The 14,509-nt window shown below is 44.7% G+C and overlaps 1 long non-coding RNA gene across 1 annotated transcript in view; it reads right to left on the bottom strand.

Moving 5' to 3' along the window:
- The window catches only part of LOC125100385 (uncharacterized), a 270,547-nt gene that overhangs the window by 152,991 nt on the left and 103,047 nt on the right, over positions 1–14,509 (bottom strand). Inside the window, exons 8-9 of the long non-coding RNA XR_007127524.1 lie at positions 3,909–4,036; positions 1,337–1,535 (exon numbers count right to left, since the gene is read on the bottom strand). This is a non-coding gene — a long non-coding RNA (uncharacterized LOC125100385). The remainder of the gene's footprint in view (positions 1–1,336; positions 1,536–3,908; positions 4,037–14,509) is intronic.

Below are 14,509 nucleotides of genomic sequence, written 5' to 3'. Positions count from 1 at the left end.
ATGAAGGAGGAGGAGAGAGGTATGTGTCCATAGAACTCCTCATCCAGGGTCTGGATAAATCAGTCATGGCAGGTGGGGCAGGACACGAAGCAGGAATCCAAATCAGCTAAAGATGGCAGGAAGAGCACAGAAAGAAGACAATGTGGCCATTTCCCGGGCTGGGCTGCAGCAGACCACCTTGGGAGAAGGAAGAGTATTGCTAGCTGGTGGTTTCAAAGTCAAATGCAGAGTCTCATGTACTCAGTCTACCACCACCTATTCTCCCCACACACCCTTCCTCAATGCGATGACACCTCGGTTCTTCTTGGTGACTGGCTCCTTTCCTTGGTGACTTAACCTCTACTATGATCTGATTTCTTCTGTGGTCTTGGCCTTTGGGTGATTTTTTTTTAAGATTTGATTTATTCCTTTGACAGAGAGAGAGTGAGTGAGTGAGTACACAAGCAGGCAGGGGCAGAGGGAGAAGCAGGCTCCCCGTTGAGCAGAGAGCCTGATTTAGGACTTGATTCCAGGACCCTGGGACCATGACCTGAGCCTAAGGTAGATGTTTAACCAACTGAGCCATCCAGGTTATGGGTAATTCTTGGAACCCCCTTTGTGAGACTCATCAACCATTTACACTTCCCTGTAAACGTTAGATCCTCAAAAGAAAGTTCTGATTAGCAAAGAGTGTCAAATTACAAAAAGAGAGAGCACGACCTTTGTCCCCAAATAGGAAACCTCTTGACACAGGGAAGAAAATACTCCTTTAATAATACTGCTTGGGTCAACGGGGAGGGTCAACAGGTGTAGAGGGCAGAAAAAAAAGGAATGAGAAGAAGAAAGTAAAGAAGACAAAGGGAAGGAGGGAGGAGAAAGGAAGGAAAAAAGAAACAGCTCACCCCAGAGCATCATACCTGCCTATCAAGGTGGCCAGAAAGCCTGGGCCCTCTCAATTCCTTGGGCAGCACCCAAGCAAGACTGCCAAGAGGGTTGGCAAATTCTTGTAGAGCAAACACAGTGCAAGAGATAAGCAGCCCAATGATTTCAACTATGGGTTCCAGGGCCAGAGAGACCTTAGTTTGAATCTAGGCTTTTCTCCTTTATACACGTGTGCACTGGGGACGATTTTTAACTCTGTACTGTTCCACGTCTTCATTTAGAAGACAGGGATAATAACCTTCCTCCGAGGCTTCTGGAGAAGAACCAATGAATGCCTCATGCATAGAAAGAGCGCCCAGTCCAACACCAGGCAAGGCACTGAGCCCACAATGTCTTCCCTACCTGTACAGAGCAGCGTGCCGCAGAGCTGGGAGGGTTTAGGATGACCCCCAGCCCCCACCACCACAGGTAGTACCTGCTTCCCTCAGAAGGACCCAGCAGAGGCTCCAAGCACAGGTTTCAACACCGTTCCCGTGTTTCTTGCATGGCTGATTATCTTCCATTTCTGAAGCCTTGCTTTCTTCATTCCAGGGATTTACAAGCTGAGTTCAGGGAATTCAGTTCCCTCCTTTTGGCCCTTTCAGCCCACACTCTCACAGCAACATGCACCTGCGCTGTGGGGAGGAACATGGCAGGGAGATGGGATTTAGTGATGTACTTGAACTTCTTGCCCGTGGCTCCAGCGCTCCTGGCCATTACAGAGCGTCTGTCTCTCTCCCCTGCCTTGCTGGCTTCTCTTCAGCTTATTATTCCTGTTCTTTTGTCGTCTGGCCTTCTGCCTCCAAACAGTGTTGCTCCTCAAATATGACACGCCGCTGGTCAGGGATTTGTGATGGCAAGCCAGGTGAAGCTGAGTGGATCGTGTTTGTTTGAGCTAATATTGTGCTGTGGGTCAGCGACTCAGAGGGTGGACAAAGCATTGGTTTGAAAAGCGGCAGCCTTTCTCTTTTTTCTGAAACAACTAGCATTTCTTAAGCCAGGCCTCTGAGGTCCTGGAAACATCTTCTTTACAACCCCCATCAGTGATTCATGAGAGCATTTGTCCTAGATTTACTTGGCTCTGCAGCTGGAAAATGCAGTGGGCAGAAAGCTAACTTTGGAACAGTCAGAGGGTTTACCCCCTGACACCAGCATACATTTTCTCTTCTAGCCGAGGACCAATTATATAAAGGACCATATGGAAAAACTTCACCGGCAATGAAAGCAAGTAGGTCTCATTTAGATTCAGTTGGGCAAGTGGGGCCTATCGCAGCCTGGGGATGACTGAGCATTGGCAAGATACAGAGACTGCCTGAGGAAGGTGGGGTGTTGTGGGGCTTCACACTTCTGGACAGCTGAGGTCCACTCTACCTTTGTCTTAGATCCCTCTGAGGCCCTGGGAAAGTACATCACTGGACCTTCTTTGGCCTTGGTTTCTTCCTGGATCAAGGAGAGGACTGGACCTAACAGTCGAAGTCCCTTAGAGTATAAATATGCTACTGGGAAAAGGCTAAATACACCTGGCCAGAGAAGGACAGATAAGAATAGGATTTGTGGGGCACCTGGGTGGCTCAGTGGGTTAATCCTCTGCCTTTGGCTCAGGTCGTGATCCCAGGATTCTGGGATCAAGCCCCACATCAGGCTCTCTGCTCAGCGGGGAGCCTGCTTCCCTTCCTCTCTCTCTGCCTGCCTCTCTGCCTACTTGTGATCTCTGTCTGCCAAATAAATAAATAAAATCTTTTAAAAAAAGAAAAAAAGAATAGGATTTGTATTCCAAGTTACCTTGTTTTAGATAGAACATCCCTCAAAATGTGGGGCTCCACAAGCTCTGCTTCACACATCCCTGGGGAGCCTTGCTTTTATAGAACACCAAAAATGATCTAATCTAGTCAGGGGCATGTGTCTTTTCTGGAAGAGAACCCACAGAAGCCTGAACGGATCGGCAGCTGAACTTCTGGGGGCAGAAGATGGGAGAGTGCACGGGCGCGCACGTGCACACACACACACACACACACACACACACCCCACTCCAAAACAGGGCTGACTTTCATGAGACAAAAACTGTCCTAGTCAGAGATGACGGATAGTGAGGAAAAGACGTCCAGTGAAATGAGGACCCCTTCAAAGGCATTCATCACAGGGAGGCGATTTCACAGGTACCACTTGGCAAGTCACTGCATACAACCATGCGGTCTGTGTTTGAATTTTTGGGCTCTTTCCTCCTTGTTCTTCACCTCCAGGGACTCCTGCCCAGCTCCTCTCCCAATAGCCTGGCTGCCACTACTCACTGGCCAGTCCTGCCCTTTCAACGGGCTCTACATGGATGGAGGGAAGTCCCAGAGAATAAGATTGCGGGAAGAACCACAAAACTGAAGGAAGTTTATCGAGCAAAAATACAGGATGCATAACAGAAAAACATGGAGTCACTTTTTTGCTTCCCTGCCTTCTGGTCTACCCATTCCCTCCCAGAGGGAAGCTACTGAAATACAATAATCCCCTAAGAGCAGAATAACAATGAACTTAAGACTTGCTTTCTATGGAGCCCCTAGGTCTCCGGTCTCATTTACCAAGCAGGGTAAAAAATCATACACCAAATCCCAAAGAGTAATTCAGAGCTAAAAGAGATATTCACTTTCTGTCTTTCTCCCCAACTTCCAAACCCTCTTACCATTTTCAAATAAAGGGCCATCTTCTTGTTTCTAAGTGGGGGGAAAAAAGCATCCAGGGGCACCTGGGTGGCTCAGCAGCTTAAAGCCTCTGCCTTCGGCTCAGGTCATGATCCCAGGGTCCTGGGATCAAGCCTCGCATCGGGCTCTCTGCTCAGCAGGAAGCCTGCTTCCTCCTCCTTTCTCTCTGCCTGCTTCTCTGCCTACTCGTGATCTCGGCTTGTCAAATAAATAAATAAAATCTTAAAAAAAAAAGCATCTAATATTATCAATTCAATATACTTTCTCTGATTGTTTACTACATCCCGGCCTGGCCTTGCACAGGAGAACCAGGCAACTCACAGATTTCCAGGGATCGGGGCGACAAGCTGGATGCAGACAATCACAACACAAGCAAGTGACCATGTGTGGTGGCCCGGCCTCATTCCTGCCAGGGGGCAGGGGGAACGGTCTCAGGGCTGGCATAACGCCTGTTGGAAACACACGCAGACGTGACAAAAGGCAGGTGTGAAGATCAAGACCAAGCCAAGGTGGCTCGTTTTCCCGAGTTCATCCCCCAAGTTCTACCAGTCCCTACTTGCTCCCAGCACCCACACGTCGCTTTATCCCTCTCTGAAAACTCACCCACACCGATAAGTGATCACCTGCCTTCTACATTATAACAAATGTAATTTCACTGGAATGGATAACCTCTCAGATTCATTCTACCCCTGAGATTCGGGGTTTCTCTGGTCACACCACATTATCTGTGTTTACAGGAGAGCTACAAAACTTCCACTGTTTATCTGTGTTTTGGAACCCTAACTCCACGTTATCTTTGCTTGCATTTTTTTTCTTTTTTAAAATAAAAATGGAGGTGCCAGTATTCAGCTCGATAAACTGTAAAAGAGAACTTCTCCCTCCAGCCCCGTCTGTTCCAATCTGTGATTCCACTTATCAGAGGCGCGCAAAGCCCAGTAGTTGAAGACCGAAGTTGTGTCCGTATGAAGCAAGGGCAAGCCGCTGACCTCTCCTCATGGCACACCGAAGAAAGCACAACGATGCACACACGTTCTCGGAGGAGGGCTGCCCAGGAAACAGCCCAAAACTTGGTCACGTGCAAATTCCTTATTCTCCTCTAGTTAGTCATTTGATACATGGATGTTAATATGTTTATGTATTAACAAGCAACGTATTAATGTATTTCAATGTTGCCTTTTACATGGGAGTTGTCATTCAATGCACATTCATTGAGTGCCTATTGTGTGCTGAGCACAGTGCTGGGCTCTGGGGCCAGTCCCATTTACAGAGCACAGCATGTAACACATTGTCCCTGTCTTCTGTAGACCAGTGTAGGGAAAAGGGTCTGAATGTACAGCTGTGATGGAGATGAGGCACAGGGTGCTATGAGCAGGCAGAGTTGGGAAGAGAGTTTAGGATGGAATTAGGACATAATTCTGTAAGTGGCATAGATGTATGTGTGTGTATGTGTGTGTGTGTGTGTGTGTTGTGTGTGTGTGTAAAGAGGTCAGGGAGAGGCGGCTGAACTACTAGCTTTGGGAGAAGGGGAGGGGAAGAGACAGAGAGAAATGAGATGCTCTGATGGCCATCCTTCCAGTCATGTTTCTATGCAAAGCAAGTATTTTTGTTTTCCCTTCATAAAATGGGAATCGTGTTCTAAGAGTGGCTGTCTGATTCTTTTTTTTTTTCCTTTAAGATTTTATTTCTTTATTTGACAGACAAAGATCACAAGTAGACAGAGAGGCAGGCAGAGAGAGAGGAGGAAGCAGGCTCCCTGGCTGAGCAGAGAGCCCGATGTGGGGCTCGATCCCAGGACCCCGGGATCATGACCTGAGCCGAAGGCAGAGGCTTTAACCCACCAAGCCACCCAGGCGCCCCTGATTCTCCTTTCTTACAGACAGATAAAAATGCCTTGGAAACACTTGGTCAGTACATATATCTCTCCACATTCTTACTAATGACCACAGTTTGCATTTATCAACAGTTTATTTATTCCTATAAAGATGGGCATTTTTCCCACTGTCTTGACAAGAATCTTGAAGAAAACATGTCTTTCTTTGGAATACATCAGAGACACAAAATTTCTGGATTAATGAGTGTGTACATTTAAGATGTTTGTAGTACTGTCAAACTGCCCTCCCAAAGGCTTTCCAATGAACACTCCACAGAAGAGTGAGTGACAGGATCTGTTTCCTTAACAAAACAGAATATGATCAATATGTTTAATTATTTCCAATCTAATGGCTAAGAAATGTTAGCTAATTGTTGATTTAATTTTAATTTCCCTGATTACTAGTCAAATGGAACAACTTTTCATATGTTTATACTCTGTTGGCCTTTCTTCTTAACTGCTTCTCTTTATTCTTTATCAGTTTTTTAATGTTTGGCATTTACAGGTGCATTTTATATATTCTGAATATTAATCCTGCCTATAAGTTACCTCGTTTTCTTCTGGTCTGTTGTTTATTGTTTCCAAATTTTATTCTGAAAATGTTCAACATTCAGCAAATTGAAAGCATGTTGCTTATTTTTTAAACTTCCCTTCAAATGCCATTTGCATCCAGAGTTTAAATTCATTTTACACATGCATTAATAGTTGTTGTTGTTGTTGTTGTTGTTTTTAACTTTTGGCCCTGGTTTCCTACCTAGAAAACCTAACTTACTCTAAGGTTTATCAAAATATTTTCAGTCGTGGGGCACCTGGGTGGCTCAGTTAGTTAAGCACCCGAATCTCGATTTTGGCTCCGGTTATGATCTCAGGGTTGTGGGACTTAGTCCTGTGTTGGGCTCACGCTCAGCCCAGAGTCCGCTTGAGATTCTCTCTTTCCCTCTGCCCCTCCTCCTGCTCACATACTCGCTCTCTCTCTTAAATAAATAAATAAATAAATAAATAAATAAATAAAATCTTGAAGAAATATTTTCAGTCGTTTTCATCAAAGACCATCATTATCTTAACTGTCCTCTAGTACCTCTTAGTAATATTTGGGTGCTGGGGTGGAGAGCTGGGGCAGGTCTAGCTGTATTAAAGCAATGGTGTTGGGACAACTAGCTCTCCATTTGAAGGGAACATAGCTCATCCTTCGACTACCTGTGTGAAATTCCATCTTTCCCATAAGCTAAACTCTTGCACATACATTTGTTTTCTCTGTTTTATCCCAATAACCCATTCATTAATTTCTTCTCTTTTAATTACTCTATATTTGTTGTATATTTTGATACATGTTAGGTCAAGTATACTTCTGTTCTTTTTGAATAATTCTTTCTTTTTTAAAAACAGTTTCTCTTCCATATGAACTTTGTAGTCAGTGTGATGTCTTCTACGAAATATCCTGAGGGGTTTTTGACTTGGAATTCACTGAACTTTTAGAAAAATTAGGGAGTGTTGACATCTTTACAACACTGGCTCTTGCCACCTGGGGACACTGTGTATCTTTGTTTTGGCTCTTAATCCCTGAGAAAGAAACAGTGCTGGTTCTCCAAGAGGAATATGCTGTGTCTGCATCTCAAGTGACTGCCTTGTCCCTGAGGGCTCAGCATCCTTCAGCTGTCTAGAGCACTGGAAGATAAACTTCTCCTGGTTTGATAGAAATCATCTCCCATTCCTTGCCCCAGAAAGAGACCAAAAAGAGCTACCTTACTAGACAGAAGCCAAGATGTCATGACAGTCTATGTAGACCTCTGGACCTTGTCCAAGGCAAAGGGACTGTGGGGACATTGGACTTAAATCTCTCCCTATCCAAGAACTTGTGAGGGTGACCATAGCTTCACAGAGTCACAAAGAAGAGCATTATCTTATTGTTACATACCTGAAATGCACTCCCTTCCCCATTTGCTAACTTATTCTTGTCCTAGTTTGTTTGTCTACTTGCCTGGCCATCCATCCATCCATCCAACCATCCTTTCAGAAGTGATACATGGAATTTGTGAGAACTTGCCCTTTTCCTATAATCTGTTTTCTGGAACTGTCCGAGGGGTTCATATAATTTCTTTCATCATCCTACTATCTTCTCAGATCTTCAACTTTGGGATATATGTAACCCCTACCTCTGTCTATATCAACGTAATGCTCTAATAGAACCTGTGTATGTTTTATATATATATATACATATATATATATATATAATTTTTAAATGTCTAAATTTCAGAAGAATATGGAGAATAATGTAACAAAGAAACAGAGCTTTATAATTTTTCTATAACTAGGCAGTGCTGCCTAGTTCAAGAGTTTCAACAATATTAGTCATCACTATTCACCTACGGGTAAAATAAAGAAGATAAAATCACCATAGCCAGAGGGAAAGGAATCATGGTCTCTTGGGCAATATTCCCACCCAGATTCCTCAAGTGGCTGCACTGATTCCTGTAAAAATCTATGCAGACTCCAGATAAAAAGTTAATTCAGTTTAAACAACTGAACAGTGAGTGTGAGTGATCTCCAGACCATTCCAATTATATTTTAAGGAGTGGGCAATTGAATCGCATACCAGGATAAGGAATCAGGCTTCACAGAGAAAGACACAGCTTTCGATTGAAGCCCCCTAAAATCGAGCCGGAGTCAGATTCTGCACAGACCTTAGACTAAAGCAACCAACCCGTGGAACCAGACAGCTACCTGTTGTACCCACCCAAGGGAAAACTAGACGAAGTTCAATGTAGTAGCGAGGAGCAAGGACCCCAAGATGTTCTGCCTGAGTTCAAACCCTGGCTCTACCCCTCTATCAGCTGAGTGACTTCAGGAAAGTTACTTAAACTCCATGGTCTGGGGACGCCTGGGTGACTCAGTCAATTAAGTGTCTGCCCTCAGCTCAGGATCTTGGGATTAAGTCCTGCATTGGGCTCGCTGCTCAGCAGAGAGCCTGCTTCTCCCTCTGCGGGCTGCTCCCTCTGCTTATGTTCTCTCTCTCATTCTGATAAGTAAACTAACTAATTAAAAAGGACCCTCCCATGGTCTCAGTTTCCTCATCTGCAAAATGGAATTAATAGCTCTACCTATCATGCAGAAGTTCCATGAAGACTAAGTAACGTACTAACATGTAGAATGCCTAGAAGAGTCCCTCAGCTGTAGCAGGAAGTCCAGTCAGGTCAGCAGTTGCCACTCCATAATTAATGTTAGCTATTCTTTTTTAAAAATTCTTTTTCTATAATGATCACTTCTGCATGGGCTTCCAGAATGTGACTGGGCCAATGCGGACATCCCACCGCAGGCTTTTCTGTCAGGGCTCTCCTATGATCCAGGCAGGTGTGAGGAGCCCGTTCAGTGCTCCTGCAGAGCAGAAGTCATGGAGGACCCACTCACAGACCCCCAGTGCCACTTGGCTGAGGGCACTCGGGAGAACTGATTATGCAAGAAGCAAACAGAGAGTCTCTGCAGATGGGCCCTGCAAACATCACATCCACACCGGCGGGCTCCGGATGGCAGGGGCTCTGAGATGACAGGGAAAGAGCACCGGACCATTTCCTAAGGCAGCAGGAGCCTTTCGTCGGGCTGAATTAGGAAATGGCTCATTACAGCCTTGCCAGAATCTTCTAGAGCCTGGCTGTCTCAGCCAGGGTACTGCCGTTCTCAAAATCCCCTTGTCACAGTTTCCATCCAATAATGAATTGCTAATTTCTTTGCTCTCTCAGGCTACAGCCCTGCCTCATTCTCTCACTCCCTAATTGCTCTTCTCATTCAGACCTGTAGAATAATGGCAAGGTTGTGCTACCGGAATTTAAAAAGCGAGGCAAGATTTTTCCAATGCAGAATCCACTCCAGCTCATCCAGATGGCTGGTGGGGGCTGTCTAAAAGGACACTCAGGTAAGTGACAACATCTCCTGGCTCCAATGTGGCATGTCTGGGCGACAAAGCAGGTGAGATGCTCTCCACCTCAGGGGAAGTCGGCCAAGTTGCCAGAGAAGCATGAAGAGACCGCCTATGGCCATTCGAATCCCAATGTGTGTGCCTTATGTCCCCTCCAAGTATGCCTGTACTGAAGACCCCACACAGATGCCCTTCCCTGCCTTCTCATGCATGCCCTCATTCGCCCTTTGCTTTCCTCCCCAAATGCCACCCAAGGAGTAATAAGTCTTGTTATCTCTTTTGTCCCCATTACTTTCAAACTTTTTTTTTTTTTTTAAAGTAGGCTCCGCTCCACACCCAGCATGGAGTCCAACATGGGGCTCGAACTCATGACCATGAGATCAGGACCTGAGCCAAGATCAAGAGTTGGGCGCTTAACTAAGTCACCCAGGCACCCTTCAAAGTTATCTTTTATTGCTGGGAAGACTATCAGACTCTTATCATCAATATAAAAATATTTTAATAAAACAAAATTTTACCCACACCATAAACTGGAAAATTATGAAGCCAGTCAGGGAGAACATTTTAATCCCTGTTCAGATAGTACTAACCAGTCCATAGTGAAATACAGAGAAAGAAAACGAGGCAGCTCTGGCATGAATTACACAAAATAAATATCTTCGAGGAAAACAAAACAAACCCCATGTCTATTATCAGGCCACAATTTGCTGCTTTGAATCAGAAATACCTGAGTTTATCATCTAGCGATAGAAATAATCAAGAATTTAATGTGCAAAGTATCATTAAAATCATTTGCTCGTCATCGCATACTCACATGTTTCCTGAAAAGAAAATGTTTTTTTCCAATGTATTTCTGGTACTATTTGCCAACATCTTATTGCAAGGGATAAATACACAAACAGATGGAAAGTAGTTTGTTCAGGCGTAAAATACATGAATAAGTGAAACCTTCAAGGAATACCCAATCTCTATTTAAATTAAGAGATTTTCTTAATCCCCAACTATATATACGTAAAATTCAGGTTAGCATTTTACACAAAATCGACCAATTTCATTTCCAAAGCCATTTGTCGCCCCTTTTGCTAACAAAGGAGAAGGAAAGACAAGCAGTGAGGGGAAGAGCGTGAAAAAAAACCTGAGTGGGCAATCAGCCTATACAATTGGCATCTCTAGGGTCTGGTCCTGGTTCAAAGCTGGACACACCACTCAAACACCCTCCAATAGCCCCATCTTTTCCCTGTGGTGCAGAATCAAAACTGGAAGGAACAAATGTTTATCCCGTTAGCATTTTACTCACAAGGGATACCTTCAGATTGTTGAATAATTGAATATATTTCTCCGTAACTATCAGAAAATTAGACGCTTTGATCTTATTTGCCCGACTTGCAAAATTTCCTTCTCCTTTACCATTTTATTCAGAACCACTTTGCTTCTCTGATAGCAGACTTCTGGTTGGGTTTTGTTTTTCATGGAAATACCCATTTTCTACAGTCTGTCCCATGGCCATTCACTATCTTTACCTGTGTCTGGTTAGGAACAAGCCAATAATATTTAAACAGTTATCAGTGCCCCTCCCCTGCCTTCCTATTTTCCCAATTTACTTTGATCTTAGATTTTTCTATTGTTTTCTGATGACTAAGAATTTTTAAAAATCACAGGATGCTAAACTGAAATTTTTAATACTACAACATAGTTAACAAATAGTATTTCAATGTATTGCTAAACAATGTATACCCTAGTATGGGATATAAAGACATTTATAAGACTCTTTCTTTTTCTATGAAAGTATACTTGGAAGGTAAGAAAATAGGTATCTTATTTAGCAGCATATTGGCTTGGTTTACTCATATTTATCTATTTATTTTTATTCTATTTGAACTAAAAAAAACAACAAAAACAACAACAACACTTCTTGAACCTTCTGCTCATTGCTTGCAAGCCCTGCCTCTGGCAACCATCAGTGGGGTTTCTGAATCTATGAGCTCAGGTATGTATGTATATATTTTTATTTTTTTTTTTTTAAAGATTTTATTTTTATTTATTTGTCGGAGAGAGAGCACACAGGCAGGCAGAGAGGCAGAGGGAGAAGCAGGCTCCCTGCCATGCAGGGAGCCCAATGTGGGACTCAATCCCAGGACACGGGATCATGACCCGAGCCGAAGGCAGCAGCTTAACCCACTGAGCCACCCAGGCGCCCCTGTATGTATATATTTTTAAATTCCACATATAAGAGAAATCATATTGTTATCGCATTTGAGGGCCTACTATACACTAAACACTACATGGATAGAAACTCAGCAGTGGTGGGGAAGGGAGCATGGTTTTTCTTTTTCTTTTCTTTTTTAAAGATTTTATTTATTTATTTATTTGTTTGAGAGAGAGAGAAAGTGGCAGGAGGAAGGGCAGAGGGAGAGACAGAATTCTTAGCAGACTCCTGTCTGAGCATGGAGTCCAACAAAGGGCTCAATCCCACGATCCTGAGATCATATCCTGAGCTGAAACTAAGAGTCGGACCCCCAACCGACTGAGCCACCTAGGCGCCCCAAGAATCCTATAAGGTACTATCACCATCACTATGTTATATAAAGAAACCAAGCCTTAGCAAAATTAACTTACCCATGATCTCACAACCAGCAAATAGTGCCAATGGCCCTCCAGGCAAGCTGTCTGATTCCAGACCCAAAGCTCTGAGGCACTCTTGGCGGTCGAACTCCTAGGCTCTGAGCCACCATCCCCACTGCATCTGCATTGTCCTCACATCTGTGTGGACCTGTTGCACAGGGTGTCTCAGGCTGAACTGATGGCTCACATGTGGAACTGGAACCACAGTGAAATGTGTTCTACCAGCTCTTCGGTCAGGAAATAGCCCCTTCCATCTGCCCCTGGCTGATGGCTCAGGGGCCCCAACACGGGCTGGTATCTGAGCACACAGAGCCTCCGGTGCCTCTAACCCCCGCTTCCATCACTCCTTGGCTTCAGACAACCCTCTGCCCTCATCTGTTGATTTCTCTATGACGGGGGACCCACCCTTCCTCTTACTACCTGCAATAGTACAGGAGTCAAACTACAACTTTGAGATTTTACCCAAGTATCAGGAACAATGAGAGGAAGGTGTAATATAGAAGAACTGCAGTCAATCACGGGACAGTCACCCCCATCCTTGGGTCTCTCATCCCGTTGCCTCTTTTACTTATAACTGAACGGCTTCCTTTTGGCTGGGTGAGGTCCCCACTGCCCCATCCTAAGTCAGGATCCCTCCACGGCTCTGAGCCAGGGTCGGATGGATGCTGGAAGGGAGGAAAGCTTTGCCTTCCCCCCCAGTCTACTGCCTACCTGCTAAATCATGTCTTGCCCTGGATGATGGGTGGTGAGTGTTTTCAATCCCTTCAGGAGGAACTCCATCACCAGTCTGAACCTAAGGGCCTAATAAATGGAAAACCATACAAGAGACCAGCATCAGTACATTCCAGAGTCTGGGTTATTTAGTCTCAAGAATCCGTGAGATCTGTCTCTTAGCAAGAAACAAACGGTCTAGTTCAAACAGGGCCATACATCCGGCTCAGTGCCTTTCCAGGCCCCTCAGCCTGAATTTCCTCCTGGTCAACAAAAGTCTCTCACACAACTATGCGGCCCTCGAGGGCAGAGAGCTCCTCTCTCTCAAGCATCTTGCTCAGCTTCTAGCACACAGTTCTCTCCAGAGGCTGGTTGTGGGAGCTGAATGCCCATCCTCTCCCCACTGCTTCTGAGGCCCTCTCACCTCTGAGCCCTGGACAAACATTAGCTTTCTGCCACAGAACAGCTGTGGATTCAACAGCCTGGGGCTAGAGAATCAATCTGAACATGTTGAAGTGCTGAAGAGAAAAAGTATTTTCTTCATGTCGCCCTGGGGTAGGTACCTGCCATACCCTGAGATTCTGGACATGAGGTACAGGACAAGATATGGAAAAGACAGGGTTGAGAGAGTTGAAGTTTAACGTTCTTTCCCTGGTCTGTGTTGACAAGACAAATAAGGGCTCTCAGACAGTATTACCCAAGGATGTGACAGAAGCAGATTCAGAAGCACACAGGTCCAGGCTGAAACCCTGAGTTCTCTAACAGTGAGTTCATTTGAAGATGCCCAGGGACTTGCTCTGACTGGTGCAAAGGGAAGAGACCAGTGTGGCCAACATCCCTGTATGGCATGTAAATTCTTTAATCCATTTGGCATCTAGAGACACTAGCCAGAAAAAAAAAAAAAAAAAATCACAAGGGAGCATGAGAAAGGAGTTTGCCCTTGACAAGAAAATGGTTTAGAATATTAACTATGGAGATTTGGCCAACTTGAGAATCTTCTAGATAAAATTATTTTTATGAGCCTCCACTGACTCAAGAACCATGATAACTTATTACAGTTGAACAGTTACCCTCTGCCACCCAGATTCATATGTTGAAGGCCCAACCCCTAGTACCTGAGAACATGACCTTATCTGGAGATAGGGTCTTGCAAGAGGTAAATGAGGTCATTAGGGTAAGCTCCAATCCAGGATGAGTGATGTTCTCAAAAAAAAGGGGGGAATTTGGACACAAAGACATACATCCAGGGAAGACAATGTGAAGAGATCGGGGGAGGAAATGGCCATCTACAAATCAACAAGAGAGGTCTGGGCCAAGTCCCTCCCTCACAGTCCTCAGAACCAACCCTGCTGACAACTGATTTTGGACTTCAAGTTCCAGATCTACAAAACAACCTATTTCTGCTGTTTGAGCCCCCCAGTCTGTTGCATAGTGTCATGGCAGCCCTAGGTAACTACTACAAAGGGCACCTGGGGGTTGACAGTTGGTAGTATCTGCCTGCTGCCAACCCTGGTGGTGGTCAGAAGTCCACCTACGGGCTGTGACTTTCTTACTACATCATCAGTAAGGGACCTCTTCTGGCTCCTAGGGCCTGACAGTCATTTCCACCTAGGACAGAACTGGAAAAGGCCAATAAACCATACACACGCATGCTTCATAATTAATCACACCCAGAGACAGACAGTATTTTCCAGATCTGTCTTTTGCCCTCCTCTAAGGGAAAACTCAACAGTACCCAGACCTGTTTGGAATGGCCACTCAATCTTGGTGATGCCTTTGCCGATTAACGTCATCCTTGAACTAGGCTCC

The sequence above is a fragment of the Lutra lutra genome, chromosome 5 (assembly GCF_902655055.1).
Source record: "Lutra lutra chromosome 5, mLutLut1.2, whole genome shotgun sequence".
Taxonomy (NCBI): domain Eukaryota; kingdom Metazoa; phylum Chordata; class Mammalia; order Carnivora; family Mustelidae; genus Lutra; species Lutra lutra.
The sequence above is the reverse complement of the archived record's forward strand: the minus strand, read 5'-3'. Positions and strand labels throughout refer to the sequence as shown.